The following is a 14907-nucleotide window of genomic DNA, read 5'->3' as shown; positions in this document are numbered from 1 at the left end:
AAACTTACTAAAGTGATTTACTGATCTACTTTCTCAGCTAAAGAAAGTTTTGATTTTTAATGGGCTCTGAGAAACCAAATTTGTTGGACTCCTGATCAGACCATGATTTCTTACAGATATGAAAAAGGTATGTGAACAAAATGGTTGAACCTGTATGGAAAGACAAATGGTTTACTAATTCTAGAATATGTTAGGATTTAGATTCAAATTGGATAGAAATATTAAGTAACTGACAAAAGGAAGAAATTATTTTCTATTACCAACTTGCTATGAGGTTATTAAAATCAAAGATTTTGAGGTGTGCCTGAGTGGCTTAGTGGCTTAAGCATTCAATTCTTGGTTTGGGCTCAGGTCATGATCTCATGGTTTGTGAGATCAAGCCCTGCATCAGACTCTGCACTGACAGTGTGGGGCCTGCTTAGGATTCTCTCTCTCTCTACCCCTCCTCCACTCGTGTGCATAAGCACACACTCTCTAAATAAATAAATAAAATAAATAAATAGTTTTTTTTAAATCACGGATTTTCAAAATTGCACCCCGTGAAAGTAAATTAATAGCTTTTAAGGAGGTTTATAGGTTTTTATCACCATGCAGCATTGAACATTTTGGACATTTGTGGACATTTGCAGACATTTGCCTTCCCGGCATTCATTTCCCCTTCTTTCTCCTGCTTTTCCACCTGATTGACCCTTTGCCACAATTAGTCCATAGGTCTATGGCACTCCATCCAAAAGCTCTATGGGCGGCCTTGTGCTCAAATATGTGACTCGGGTCTGACAAATTACAGCAGCTCTTCCTTTTGATCACGGTGATTGGAAGAGTAATGAGTATGACAAAAGTTATGGTCTGGACTGCTGGGGATGCTACTGAAAACAATTCTCTTTTTCTAGACTCAGGCCCAGGAGAGTACAATAATGTAAGTTCTGTAGCAACTTTGCCAGCACCATCTTGGGAAGGCTGAGTATGACATATTGCTACCATCTAAGCCTCAGACCTCACGCCAGTTTAATCGAAAAGGTCCAGTTCTGAATCATGCCTTGCATTTGTCATGTCTGTGACTCCCCTTTAATGTAGAACGGTTTACCAGTTTTTCTCTGACCTTCCTGACCTCAAATCTTTTGAAGATTACAGGCCAGTTACCTTTGGAATGTTCTTCGACTTGGGGTTTTCTGTTATTTTTTCATAGTTAGATTGATGTTATGCATCTTTCACAGGATATCATAGAAGTTCTTCTAAAGGCCTTCTATTAGATGGCACAGGGTTTCAATTTTCTCATTGTTGACATTTGTTCTCTATGACAACTTGAAAAGGTGATATCTGCCAGATGTTTTCACTATAAAGTTATTCCCCCCCCCCTTGGCAATTGATAAGTGTTCTGTGGAGAAGTACTTTGAAATTATGTAAAATAATGTTGTTGTTTTTTTAAATCAAACATTCATTTATTTATTTATATCTGAATGGATTCACAGTTTCCTATTTTGTTTCATGGGTTTTTCATAATCATTATTTGTTTTGATGCACAAATTGTCCCAATTTGGCCTGTCTCACCTGCTTCTGAGTCTTTATGACCCATCTTCATCATTTGCTGATCACTTATAATTCTGGTTCTGTTCTGTAGAAAGATCCTGAACTCACCCCCACCATGGACACACTGAATCTACTGCTACATATGGAATAATTTCCTGTGAAAAAGATCTGAAAACTAGCTGAGCAGCTCCTACACAGTGGCAAACAAGAAGAAGGCCACATGGAAGTAGGCAGGAGAGGCTGAGACACAATCTCACCATAAACCACACCCTCAGCACCACGACCCACAATTGGGAGGGAATTTATAAACCCTGAGGAGTGAACTGTTCATAACATCAGACACTCCATATTTTGAGACCTATACCCTACAGATGAGCCTCCAAAACATGAGTCTTTGAAAACCAATGGGGCTCACTTCCAGGAGACCCAATGAGCTGTGGTGAACTGAGCAAGGCCTCTTAAGGGGCTTGTGTGTGGACTCACTCACTCCAAGGCCTGGTGCAGAAGCAGCTATTTGAAAAGTGCCCTGACTTTATGAAAAAGAGATTCATTTGTTAACCATAAAGCATCACCCAGAGGGGCAGGGGCTGCTGGGGATACTCTCCAGGGATGAAGGAGATGGTGGGCACCATTTTTGTGCTCTCCCTTGACCTTGCTAAAGCTGACAGATGTTTTTTGGTTTTTTTTACTCTAACTCCCTTTTCCCCCTTAGTGGGTGCCATCTTTACCCTCTAACCAGCAGGCTCCATCTTTGCACTCTCCCTCTGCATACTCTGCAGGGGAATTTTTAGAGATGTCTGGTGCCCCAGTTCTTATGTCGTGCCCTGGTTTTTGCAGCTGCAACCCAGGGGACATCCCTTGATTATGTGGCTCTGGAGGTCAGGGGACCTTGCATTCCTGGGTCACATGGGAATGTAATAATCAGAAAGAGAGTTTTTAGCAGACTACCACCCCCAGGGCATTGTACAGGTAGCAGACAGAAACACAACCCCAGTCCTTCAAAGAAAGATGCTTATTTGCTTATTCTGGAGCCTGAGGGGCAGGCTTCAGGTTTGATGTATATCTAGAGGCCTAAGGAGGGGTTCTCAGGGAACACAGGCCAGGTGACATGCCATCTCTGTGCTGTCTCTCTGCCACACTAGAGTTTACCTGTGTCTCTAAGAATGGAGCTTATATGATTGCCTGGAGCCAATTTTTGTGATTGTTGCCCAGGGGATACCTCCAATTACTTGTCTGCTGGTCAGCAAGGCTTATATTTGCAGTCCCACAGGGCTGTATATATTTGCTTACTTTAAAAGCTGCTGCCTGAGATCTGACTTCCAATCAGCCTGAACCTAGGTGTTCACTGAGATCCCCCTCTTTGGGACACTGACAGATCTTAGCACATCCTTAACAACTAGGCGCTACTGAAAACAAAATAGGCTGCTTGGACAATCACAAAAGCTTGAGAGACAACCAAGAGCTAGGACATGGTTGATGATAAGGTTTATCATGAGGCCACTCCTTGAAGACTAGAAGAGGTGGCTGTTTCATCTAGTACATAAAAATAGTCAAGCAAAACGAGGAAACACAGAACAAGATAAAACCTCAGAAAAAAAATTTTTAATATAATGGAGAGAATTATCTACCTGATAAACAGTTTAAAGTAATGGTCATAAAGATATTGACTGAACTTGGGAGAAGCATGGATAAACAGTGAGAATTTCAACAATAAAATAGAAAATATATGAAAATACCAAATAGATGTCATAGAGTTGAAGAAAAACTGAACTGAAGATAGACTAGAAGTGTTCAATACAAGACTAGATAAAACAGAAGAAAGGATCACTCAATTCAAAGACAAGGCAGCTCACCCAATCAGAGCAACAAAAAGAAAAGAGAATTTAAAAAAGTGAAGATTGCTCAAAGGATGTATGGCAAAACATCAGGCAGACTAACATTCACATTATAGGAGTGCCAAAAGGAGAAGAGAAACAGAAAGGACAGAAAACTTATTGGAAGAAATAATAGCTGAAAACTTCCCTAACCTGGGGAAGGAAACAGGCTTCCAGATCCACGAAGTCCATGAACCCAAAGAGACTCACACCAAGACACATATAATTAAAATGTCAAAAGTTAAAGACAAGAAGAGAATCTTAAAAGTAGCAAGAGAAATGCAACTTGTTACATACAAGGGAGCCCCCATAAGACTATCAGTCAATTTTTTAGCAGAAGCTTTGCAGGTCAGAAGAAAACTAGCACAATATATTCAGAGTGCTGAAAGTAAAACATTTGTAACCAAGAATACTCCACCTGGCAAAGTTATCATTCAAAATTGAAGGAGAGATAAAGAGTTTTCCAGACAAGAAAAACCTCAGGGAGTTCACTACTAAACTGGCCTTACAGGGAATGTTAAAAGGACTTCTCTAAGCTGAAAGAAAGGGTGCTTATTAATAATAAGAAAACAATGAAAGTATAAATCTCATTGATAAGGATAAATATATAGTAAAGGTAGTGGATTAATCACTTATAAAGCTAAAATGAAGGTTAAAGAAGAAAAGTAGTAAAAACAACTATAACTACAATAATTAAATAAGAGATACAAGATAAAAATAAATAAACTGTGTGTCAAAAACATAAAACATTGTGGGGAAGAGTATAAATGTAGAGCTTTAGAATGCATTCAAACTTAAGTTGTTATCAACTGAAAATAGACTGTGATAGGGGAACTTGCATGACTGGGTTGAACATCCAACTCTCTCTCTTTTTTTTTTTTAAACATTTATTTATTTTTGAGACAGAGAGAGACAGAGCATGAACGGGGGAGGGTCAGAGAGAGAGAGGGAGACACAGAATCTGAAACAGGCTCCAGGCTCTGAGCTGTCAGCACAGAGCCGGACGCGGGGCTGGAACTCATGGACCATGAAATCATGGCCTGAGCTGAAGTTGGCCGCTTAACCAACTGAGCCACCCAGGTGCCCCTGAACATCCAACTCTTGATTTCAGCTCAGGTCAAGGTCCCAGGGTCATGAGATCAGGGCCTGTGATGGGCTCTGAACTGAGAGTGGAGTTTGCTTAAAATTCTTTCTCTCCCTCTACTCTCCCCTTCTTGCACTCTCTCTTGAAAATACATGTATAAAAAAGAAAATAAGTGATAAATATAGGTTGTCCTATGTAATCTTCATGGTAACCACAAAGCAAAAATCTATACTAGATACACTAAAGATAATGAGAAAGTAATCTAAGAATACCACTAAAGAAAGTCAACAAACTCCAAAGGAAGAGAGCAAGAGAAGTAGAAAGGAACAAAGTGGAACTATAAACAGCCAGAAAGCAATTAATAAACGGGCAATACACTGTTATTCAACATAGTATTAGAAGTCTTAGCCTCTGCAATCAGACAACACAAAGAAATAAAAGGCATCCAGCTCAGCCAGGAGGAGGTCAAACTTTCACTCTTTGCAGATGACATGATACTCTATATGGAAAACCCAAAAGATTCCACCAAAAAACTGCTAGAGTTGATCCATGTATTCAGCAAACTTGCATGATATAAAATCAATGCACAGAAATTGGTTGCATTTCTATACACCAATAGTGAAGCAACAGGAAGAGAAATCAAGGAATCAATCCCATCTATAATTGCATCAAAAAACATAATATATCTAGGAATAAATCTAACCAAAGAGGTGAAAAATCTATACACTGAAAACTATAGAAAGCTTATGAAAGAAACTGAAGAAGACACAAAAAAAATGGGAAAAGATTCCATGTTCCTGGATAGGAAGAACAAATATTGTTAAAATGTCAATACTACCCAAAGCAATCTACATATTCAATGCAATACCTATAAAAATAACACCAAAATTCTTCACAGAGCTAGAACAAACAATCCTAAAATTTGTATGGACCAGGAAAGACCCCAAATAACCATAGCAATCTTGAAAAAGAAAACCAAAGCAGGAGGCATCACAACCCCAGACTTCAAGCTGTATTACAAAGCTGTAATCATCAAGACAGTATGGGACTGGCACAAAAACAGACACTCAGATCAATGGAACAGAATAGGGAACCCAGAAATGGACCCACAAACATATGGCCAACTAATCTTTGACAAAGCAGGAAATAATATCAAATGGAATAAAGACAGTCTCTTCAGCAAGTGGTGCTGGGAAAGCTGGACAGAGACATGCAGAAAAATGAACGTGGAACACTTTCTTACACCATACACAAAAATAAGCTCAAAACGGATGAAAGGCCTAAATGTAAGATAGAAAGACTTCAAAATCCTCGAGGAGAAAGCAGGCAAAGACCTCTTTGACCTTGCCCACAGCAACTTCTTACTCAACACATCTCCGGAGGCAAGGGAAACCAAAGCAAAAATTAACTGTTGGGATCTCATCAAAATAAAAAGCTTCTGCACAGCGAAGGAAACAATCAGCAAAACTAAAGAGCAATTGACGGAATGGGAGAAGATATTTGCAAATGACATATCAGATAAAGGGTTAGTATCCAAACTCTGTAAAGAACTTATCAAACTCAACACCCAAAAAACAAATAATCCAGTGAAGAAACGGGCAAAAGACATGAATAGACATTTCTCCAAAGAAGACATCCAGGTGGCCAACAAACACATGAAAAAAATGCTCAACATCACTCATCATCAGGGAAATACAAATCAAAATCACAATGAGATACTACCTCACACCTGTCAGAATGGCTAACATTAACAACTCAGGCAACAACAGATGTTGGCAAGGATGAGGAGAAAGAGGATCTCTTTTGCACTGTTGGTGGGAATGCAAACTGGTATAGCCACTCTGGAAAACAATATGGAGGTTCCTCAGCAAACTAAAAATAGAACTACCCTAGGACCCAGCAATTGCACTACTAGGTACCTATCCAAGGGATACAGGTGTGCTGTTTCAAAGGGGCACATGCACCCCCATGTTTATAGCAGTGCTATCAACAAGAGCCAAAGTTGGAAAGCCTGTTTTTGGAAACAATTCTTCTTTTTGTAAAGAGCCCAAATGTCCACTGATGGATGAATGGATAAAGAAGATGTGGTGTGTGTGTGTGTGTGTATACACACACACACACATAAACACATAATGGAGTATTACTCGGCAATCAAAAAGAATGAAATCTTGACAGTTGCAACTACATGGATGGAACTAGAGGGTATTATGCTAAGCAAAATTAGTCATTCAGAGAACGACAAGTATCTTATGACTTCACCCATATGAGAACTTTAAGATACAAAACAGATGAACATAAGGGGAGGGAAGCAAAAATAATATAAAAACAGGGAAGGGGACAAAACATAAGAGACTCTTAAATATGGGGAACAAACAAAGGGTTACTGGAGGAGTTGTGGGAGGGGGGATGGGCTAAATGGGTAAGGGTCATTAAGGAATCTACTCCTGAAATCTTTGTTGCACTATATGCTAACTAACTTGGATGTAAATTAAAAAAAAATTAATTAAATAAAAAAAATAAACTGGAAATAAGTACGTACCTATCAAAAATCACTTTAAATATAAAAGGATTAAATTCTCCAATCAAAAGATGCAGAGTGACTGAGTGGGTAAAAAACCAAGACTCACTTATGTGCTGCCTATAAAAGCCTCACTTCAGATATAAGGATACACACAGACAAAAAGTGGTGGAGTGAGAAAGACATTCCAAACAAATGGAAACCAAAAGAAAACTAGAGTGTCTATATTTATATCAGACAACATAGACTTTAAAACACAGGCTATCAGCAGAGAAAAGGAAGAGCATTGTGTAATAATAAAGTGGTCAATAAAAGCAGGATATAACATTAAATACTGTAAAATGTAAATACTTATGCAGCCCACACAGGGGCACTTTAATATAAGAGGTAAGTATTAACAGACCTAAAGGGTCTGTAGCAGTGCAGACAGCAGTGCAATAAGAGACTTTAACCCCCCATTTGTATCAATGATACATCATCCAGACAAACTTGGTAAGGAAACACTAGCCTTAAACAACATATTAGAGTTAACAAAACATTCCATCCAAAAGAAGCAGAATACACATCCATCTCAAGTGCACAAGGAACATTCTCCAGGATAAATTATATAGGCCACAAAATAAGTTTTAACAAATTTAAGAAGACTGAAATCATTTCAGGCATCTTTTCCAACCACAATGGTATGAAACTAGAAATCAATTACAAAAAGAAAACTGGAAATTTCACAAATATGTGCTCATTAAACATGCTATTGAACAACTAATAAGTCAATGAGGAAATCAAAATATACCTTGAGACAAATGAAAATACAACATACCACCAAAATTTACGTGATAGAACAAAAGTAGTGCTAAGAGGGAAGCCCATAGTGATAAATGTCTACCTCAAGAAACAAGAAAAATCTCAAATAAGCAGCCTAATTTTATACCCCAGGGAACTAGAAAAAGAACAAATGAAGTCCAACGTAAGTAGAAAGAAAGAAATCACAGAGTGGAAATAAAGAAAGATTAAAAAGACAATAGAAAAGATCAATCTAAGAGCTTGTTCTTTGAAAAGATAAATAAAATTATAAACCTTTAGGTACACTCACCAAAAAACAGAGAGGGGTTAAATAAATAAAATCAGAAATGAAAGAGGAGACAATACAACTGATACTGCAGAAATCCACAGGACCATAAGAGACTTCTAGAACAACTATATACCAGTACATTTGACAGCCTAAATTCTTGGATAAATTCCTGGATACATTCGTAGAAACATAAATATTCTACATAAATCTTCTACACATCAAAGGAAACCATCAACAAATTGAAAAGACAAACTACTGAGAGAAGTATTTGCAAATAATATTTCTGATAAAGGGTTAATATGGCAAATGTATAAAGAACTGATACAACTCAGCAAAAAACAAATAATCTGGTTTTAAAAATGGAAATGGACCCAAATAGACATTTTTCCTAAGAACATATACAAATAGCCAAAAAGTACATAAAAAGATGTTTGACATCACTAGTCACCAGGGAAATGCAAATCAAAATCATGAGATGCACCTCACACCTCCTGTTAGAAATACTGTCATCCAAAATATAAGAAATAATAAGTGTTGGCAAGGATTTGGAGAAAAGGGAACCCTTACAGTTGGTGGGAATGTAAACTGGTGCAGCCACTCTGGAAAACCGTATGAAGTTTCCTCAAAAATTTAAAAACAGAACTACCATATGATCCAGCAATTCTGCTTCTGGGTATTTATCTTGAGAATATGAAGGCGCTAATTCTAAAAGATACATCCACCCCCATGTTTATTGTAGCATCATTTACAATAGCCAAGATATGGAAGCAATGTAAGTGTCCATCGATGGATGAATGGATAAAGAAAATATACAGAGAAACACACACACACACAGGAATACTATTCAGCCATAAAGAAGAAGGAGATCTTGCTATTTGCAACAACATGGGTGGAAGTTGAGGGCATTATGCCAAGTGAAGTAAGTTAGACAGGGAAAGACATAAACTGTATGATCTCACTTATATGTGAAATCTAAAACAGTTCAAAAACCAAAAATCAGGAAATCCCCAAGCTCAGAGATACAGAGAAATGACTGGTGGTTGCCAGGGGTGGGAGGATTTGGGGGATATAGGCAAAAAGGGTACATGAGGTCAAAGAGTAGAAACTTACAGTTATAAAATAAATAAGTCCTAGAGATGTAATTTACAGCATGGTGACTACAGCTAATACTGTACTGCATATTTGGAAGTTCCTGATAGATCTTTAGAGTCCTCATCTCAAGGAAAAATAAATTTGTCACTACGTATGGCACAAATGTTAACTAGGCTCATTGGGGTGATCATTTCGTAATATATACAAATACTGGGTCGTTATGTTTTACACCTAAAAATAATATGTCAGTTTAAGCAACCCAAATGTTTAAAAAATGATAATAGGCAACCTTTATTGAATGCTTACAACTGGGGACTTTGAGAGGGTCTGAATAAAGAGCATTCTTCTTTCCTGATCAAATTCTAAACAAACTGAGAAATAAGACAGAAGAGTGGCTGATAGTGACTCAAGTAGCACCTTGTTACCAATAAAGGCTAAGGTGAGGGAAATGGCTGTTTCTATGGGCAAATACTTCTCTCCAGGATCACCCCTAGAATGTGCAAGACTCTGAAAAATATTTTTGTTGGGCTCTTGTCTATATAAACAATTTGAATAAAAAATATTATAAAACCCATGGGTCCAAGTGAAGTACTGTGATTTACCAATCAAGATTGAGAACAAATAATGAATGAAGAAGACGTACTTACAACTTGTTTGTGGTCCTATCAGTTCATATGAAGATTTTTCATACTATTCAGGCATCACTTCTTCCTGTCCAGGTCCAGGAACCAGTTACTCATGTTGTTTATTGTAATTTGCAATGTTCCTAGCTAATTTTTTATCTCCCACACTGAAGAAATGATAACAATAGCATTATTACTCATGATGTCATGGCCTTTCAGGGTCTGTTTGTATCGAAACAATACAGGTCTTCTTCCCTCTGCAGTTCCCTAATTCCATTTACTTAATGCTGGTTACATCATCACTTCTGACACTTTATCACCCAAAGTGTCACCTGTGAATAGCTGCATCCAATGACTGACTATATCAGAGGTTGTTATTGTGCTTTGTTGATGATGACCACATATGCAAGTCTCAATAGGAATATACAGGAAAATGTGAGTAACTTCAATTTCTGGATATGTTAAATGTAGTGTTCAGAATCTTATAGCATCAACATAGCAACATGTCTTCCAACGACATCCGTTCTTGAACTCCTTAGGCTGTAGTCTCCGCATTTCTAAAATGTCATCTCTTTCCATGGAGACAGCACCCCTGCCTCCCACACACCATTAGCAGAGAGGAGGGGTGATGAGCAGTTCCTTTTGCACAAGAAATGCCAACCTCTGATCCAGCACAGCTTAAAAACAACTTGTGAGAGAATGATGTCACCACAATTGGAGGCAGGAGAGGACATGGATGGAAAGGGCCTATTGGTGTTGTGAAGTAATGCTCTCAAGTGTCCTCAGAGGGGATGGGCATAGCCACCCTGGAGCCCACCGGCTGGGGGTTGGCACTCTGGGTGCTAGCAGTAGGGGTGGAACACCTGCTGGACATCTGCCAGCCCCCACCTTGAGTCTCATAGACCAGGTGGCACATGTAGCTCAAGCCAAGACCTGAGCTTGCTTTGTTTCTGATGTGCATGAGACACACTTGAAATGGGCGTGATTCCAGTGGCCTAATCTTGCCCACTCTTGCAAAGGAAATATGCTGCCAGTCAGCAGGAGAATTGCTGGCCAGGATGCCTTCCTAGAACCAGAGCCTGGCTATGGAGCCCTAGAATGACCGCATGGACATCAATGTTGGCACCCCCTGGAGCGTCTGCTTGAAGGTACCACTTACAGGGTAGATAGAGGGTGAGGGGGCACCCCAAAGACAGACATAGGTCTGGGGTCAACACTCACCCTCCACCCAGATGTCACTGCCAGTCAGGCCACTCTCATGCTCTGAAGGGGGACTTGGAACTTTTTGAGAAAGGAACTCAGAGGCGCAGGACCCCAGTCTGTGGCGACAGGCAGGAGGGTCTGAGGACTGTGCTCTCCTCTGTAGTGAACTCTGGAATTCGCCTGACCACCACGCCGACATTGCAGTGTTACCTTCAATGAGGGCTGCCCTCGGCAAAACAGAGGCAACCGCTCACTTCCAAGGGAGGAAAAGGCTTTAGTTTTAGTCACCCTAATTCTAATCAGAGTAAGTCACCCTCCAGCAAGTGCAGAGTGGGAGAGCGTGGGAGGGGGAGTGGGAGGGGAGTGTCTCAGCAGTAGGCTTCCCTCTACATGGAAGGAAACAAGGGAAATGCAGACTAAGGGTTCCCACCCAACACTTACTATGTACCTGACGGGATTCTAAGTACTTTACACGTATTAACTCACAGTCCTACGAGAGAAATGCAGCCTGTCCCTGTTCTATAGATGAGGCAACATACACATGGAGGTCAAGTAAGCTACCCAAGATTTCATAGCTAGCACACAGCTGGACTTGGGATTGAAACTCAGGCAACCTGGCTGATGAAGGAAAGAAGGTGCAAACAAAGGAAGGAGTGGAGGGACGGAAGAAGCGACTGAGAAGAGTAAGAAAAGACTAGTACCTGTCATCTCCAGAGTAATGGGCAGGATTGAGGGGTTTTCCTTCACTTATGTTTGGGAGTGTGTAAATATTGCCTCAGCTTCCCTCTTTTCAGGCTCTTTCAAGAAAGTCTGCAGAGAACACCCCTAAATTTGTACTTCTACTTATAAAGAAAAACTATTCTCCCTGGGTGCAAAGAAGCTTATCCTCGCTTTTGTAGACATGTTTGACATTAACAGGTCACAGGGGAATGCTGTTACTCAATTTACAAGACAAAATGTTCCCTTCATTGTGATTTTTTTTTTTTTTTTTTTTTTAAACGCAGCAGGTTTTCTACTTCAGGACCATGAAGCAATCACCGGGCTCCTAGTGATTACTAATCAGTATTGCCATACTTAAAAAGCCCCAAATTTCACCCTCTACTTTCATTTTAATAGTGGGCCTGCTGCAGGGCAAGCTCTCAGGAACGCAAAGGCCGCCTAGACTCCAGTCTGGAATAGATGAAATGCGCTTAACCTCCAGGCTCAGAGCTGAAGAAATGCTGTTTCCCATGAGGCCTCCTGCAGACTTTGCAGGGGTGAATTATGGGCCAGAGGTTAGATGGTAGAATTTTCTGCAGAGAGAATCCAACCCAAGAAGGACAAACTAATGCTTTGAGACATGAATTATGGATGTCTTCCTGAATGCAGTGCAACTAAACTTTCTCAGTGATTTGGGAGCAGGGCGTTTACAATAACGCAGTCTCTTAGAGCCTGCAGGGAGGGAAGCTTACCTTGCTGCTGGGCTGACCGACTTTGGCACATCCCACAGGGAAAGGAGAGGTGGTGGGCACACAGTGAAGGAGAGCTGTGGACTGTGGACGGAGACAGCTCTCAGGCCCCATCCCCACCTTTCCTGCACCTCAGGCAACATTCATTCCCAGTCTGGCACTCTCTGGGCCAGTATTCCACGATACTGCCTCCAGCCAAGTGATCACAGGTGATGAGCTAGGCAAAGCCTAGCTATCACCTTTGACTGTGGGAGACCCATAGGGCTTCAGGAGGGTGTCTGAGAAGGAGTCTGTGTATGCAGGTTGAAGTCAAATTTCCTAGAGGACGCTGCCTGTTTTTGAGGAAAAGGAACAGCTATATATACCTAAATATACATATGTGGTTTGTTTGTTTTTTTTGCCAATATGGTAAAATGTTAATAATTCTTAAATTTTTAAAGCCATGAAGATAGACGATGGGGGTTTGTTGTATCTTCTTTTAATTGCACACGTATTTTTGAAATGTTATTGAAATATGCTTTTTAAAAAATATCGACATATCTTTATAAAAACCCCTTAGACGGTTAACATGTAGCAAATACCTGTGGAGAAATTCTCGATTGCCAGAAGCTGGAGAACTGCTAACATTTGCTTTTATTTGGTCTCATTCTGGAGACCAGCTCTTCCGCTCTGCTTCCCCACACTCTCTCCCTCCCCTCCCCTCCTCAAGTTTTCCTAACTTAAAACTGACCTGGGAGGCTGAGTGGTTCAGTTGGTTAAACATCTGACTCTTGATTCTGGCTCAGGTCATGATTTCTTGGTTTATGGGATCGAGCTCCATGTTGGGCTCTCCACTGATAGCATGGAGGCCACTTAGGATTCTCTTTCTCCCTCTCTCTGCCCCTCCCCACACCTCAAAATAAACAAACAAACATAAAAAAACTGACCCAAAAATGGAAGCAGAGAAAAAGCAACTCACAAGTAAATGGCTTGATCTGCTTACTTGCCACTATTTTCCCACTCTGTCTGCTTGCAGCTGAGGACCTATGTACAAAGCAGGTTTGTAAGCAAATGCAACCGATTTCTGATCTAGCCTTAGCTGTTGCCCTGGCTTACCAAAGAATTACACTGGGCAAGAAATCAAGAGAATAGCTTTTGGTCAACCAGTAAGAAAGTTTGTGGTCAAAAAAACCTGAATTTAGGTCCTAGCTCCAACATTTGCTGGCTGTCCGGTCATGGGCTGCACCACTGCCTCCTTAAGTGAGGTTGTATATTGGTGATGTAATCATTAACTTTTCATTGATTCTAAGTGCAAAGCAGTCTATGAATAGACAAGCAACTTCTGCGAAGCTGCTCTGGCAATGCTCTCTCGGCCTCCTGCGGTATCTGTTACTGGACATGATGAGGCCATGGGTTTTCATTAACCAAAAGGCTTAGCCGTCTGGGACTGAGACTAATTAGGACAGAACAAGACCATGTAGAGTGGATTTAGTGTAACAGTAGGGACTTGACATTTACCCCTAATCACAACTTGCTTTCTACCAACTTGCCTTACCATTCTGTAGAAATACGGCAGGTTTCCTTTGACTACATACATCATTGATCTTGCTTATTTAGAGATGTGGATAGTGGTCACTGGAACTGTGGGTGCCGCAGGGACTGACAAGAGAAAAATGGTGGAGGCAGAATTCTCTCCGCAGTGGGTTTGAGAGTTAACATACACTTCTGCGTCTGGTGAGATCGTTTTGCAGGTAGGAGAATAAATCAATTTAATGTGTTTAGGCTCCTCTCCTTAGCCTCTTTGGGTTTATTCTCTGTGTAACACTGGTAGTTACCAACTTCTGAGTCGTTGTGGGTCCCAATGTTTACTGTTTTCATCTCCACTGAAACAATGTTATAAGGGGCTACTGAACTTGTGGGTGAGTGTGTAAGAACTACCAGTACTGCAGCTGGAATTTACCTTATTTATATTTAGCTTGAGTGTTAACTCACTTACCTATGCAGAAAGCAATACAACAGAGCACCGGTCAAATCCTAACTCTCTTATTTACTAGATATGTGACCCTTGGCAGCTACTGAACCTTTTGATGCCTTTTGGAGATTAGAATAGTCTACCTCTAAGAATTTTTGTTAGGATTCACTAAGATAATGCATATAAAATTACCTATAAAAGTTCTGGGCATATAATATGCACTCAACAAATGTTTGCTGATTTACTCACTACCCTACATCTTTCTGTACCTCCTTCTGTTCTTTATAACCCAAACAGCATTCAGCTGCTTTGAGTTACAATGTAGTAAATTTGGCAAGTTGACAGTGGTGCTTACTCCCTGTCAAGCCTTTAGTAAGATAGTTTTTAGGGTATGTTAGTTCCCACATGGTTACCAAAACGTGTAAGGTATCTTGCCCCAGAGGCTACACAGCCAGCAGGAAAGCAATGCTTCAGAAACGCCTGCTTTATGTACCAATTTCAGGGTAAAAACACACTGG

Source organism: Panthera pardus, unplaced genomic scaffold, assembly GCF_024362965.1.
Source record: "Panthera pardus isolate Hobbes unplaced genomic scaffold, ASM2436296v1 HiC_scaffold_2, whole genome shotgun sequence".
Taxonomy (NCBI): domain Eukaryota; kingdom Metazoa; phylum Chordata; class Mammalia; order Carnivora; family Felidae; genus Panthera; species Panthera pardus.
The sequence above is the reverse complement of the archived record's forward strand: the minus strand, read 5'-3'. Positions refer to the sequence as shown.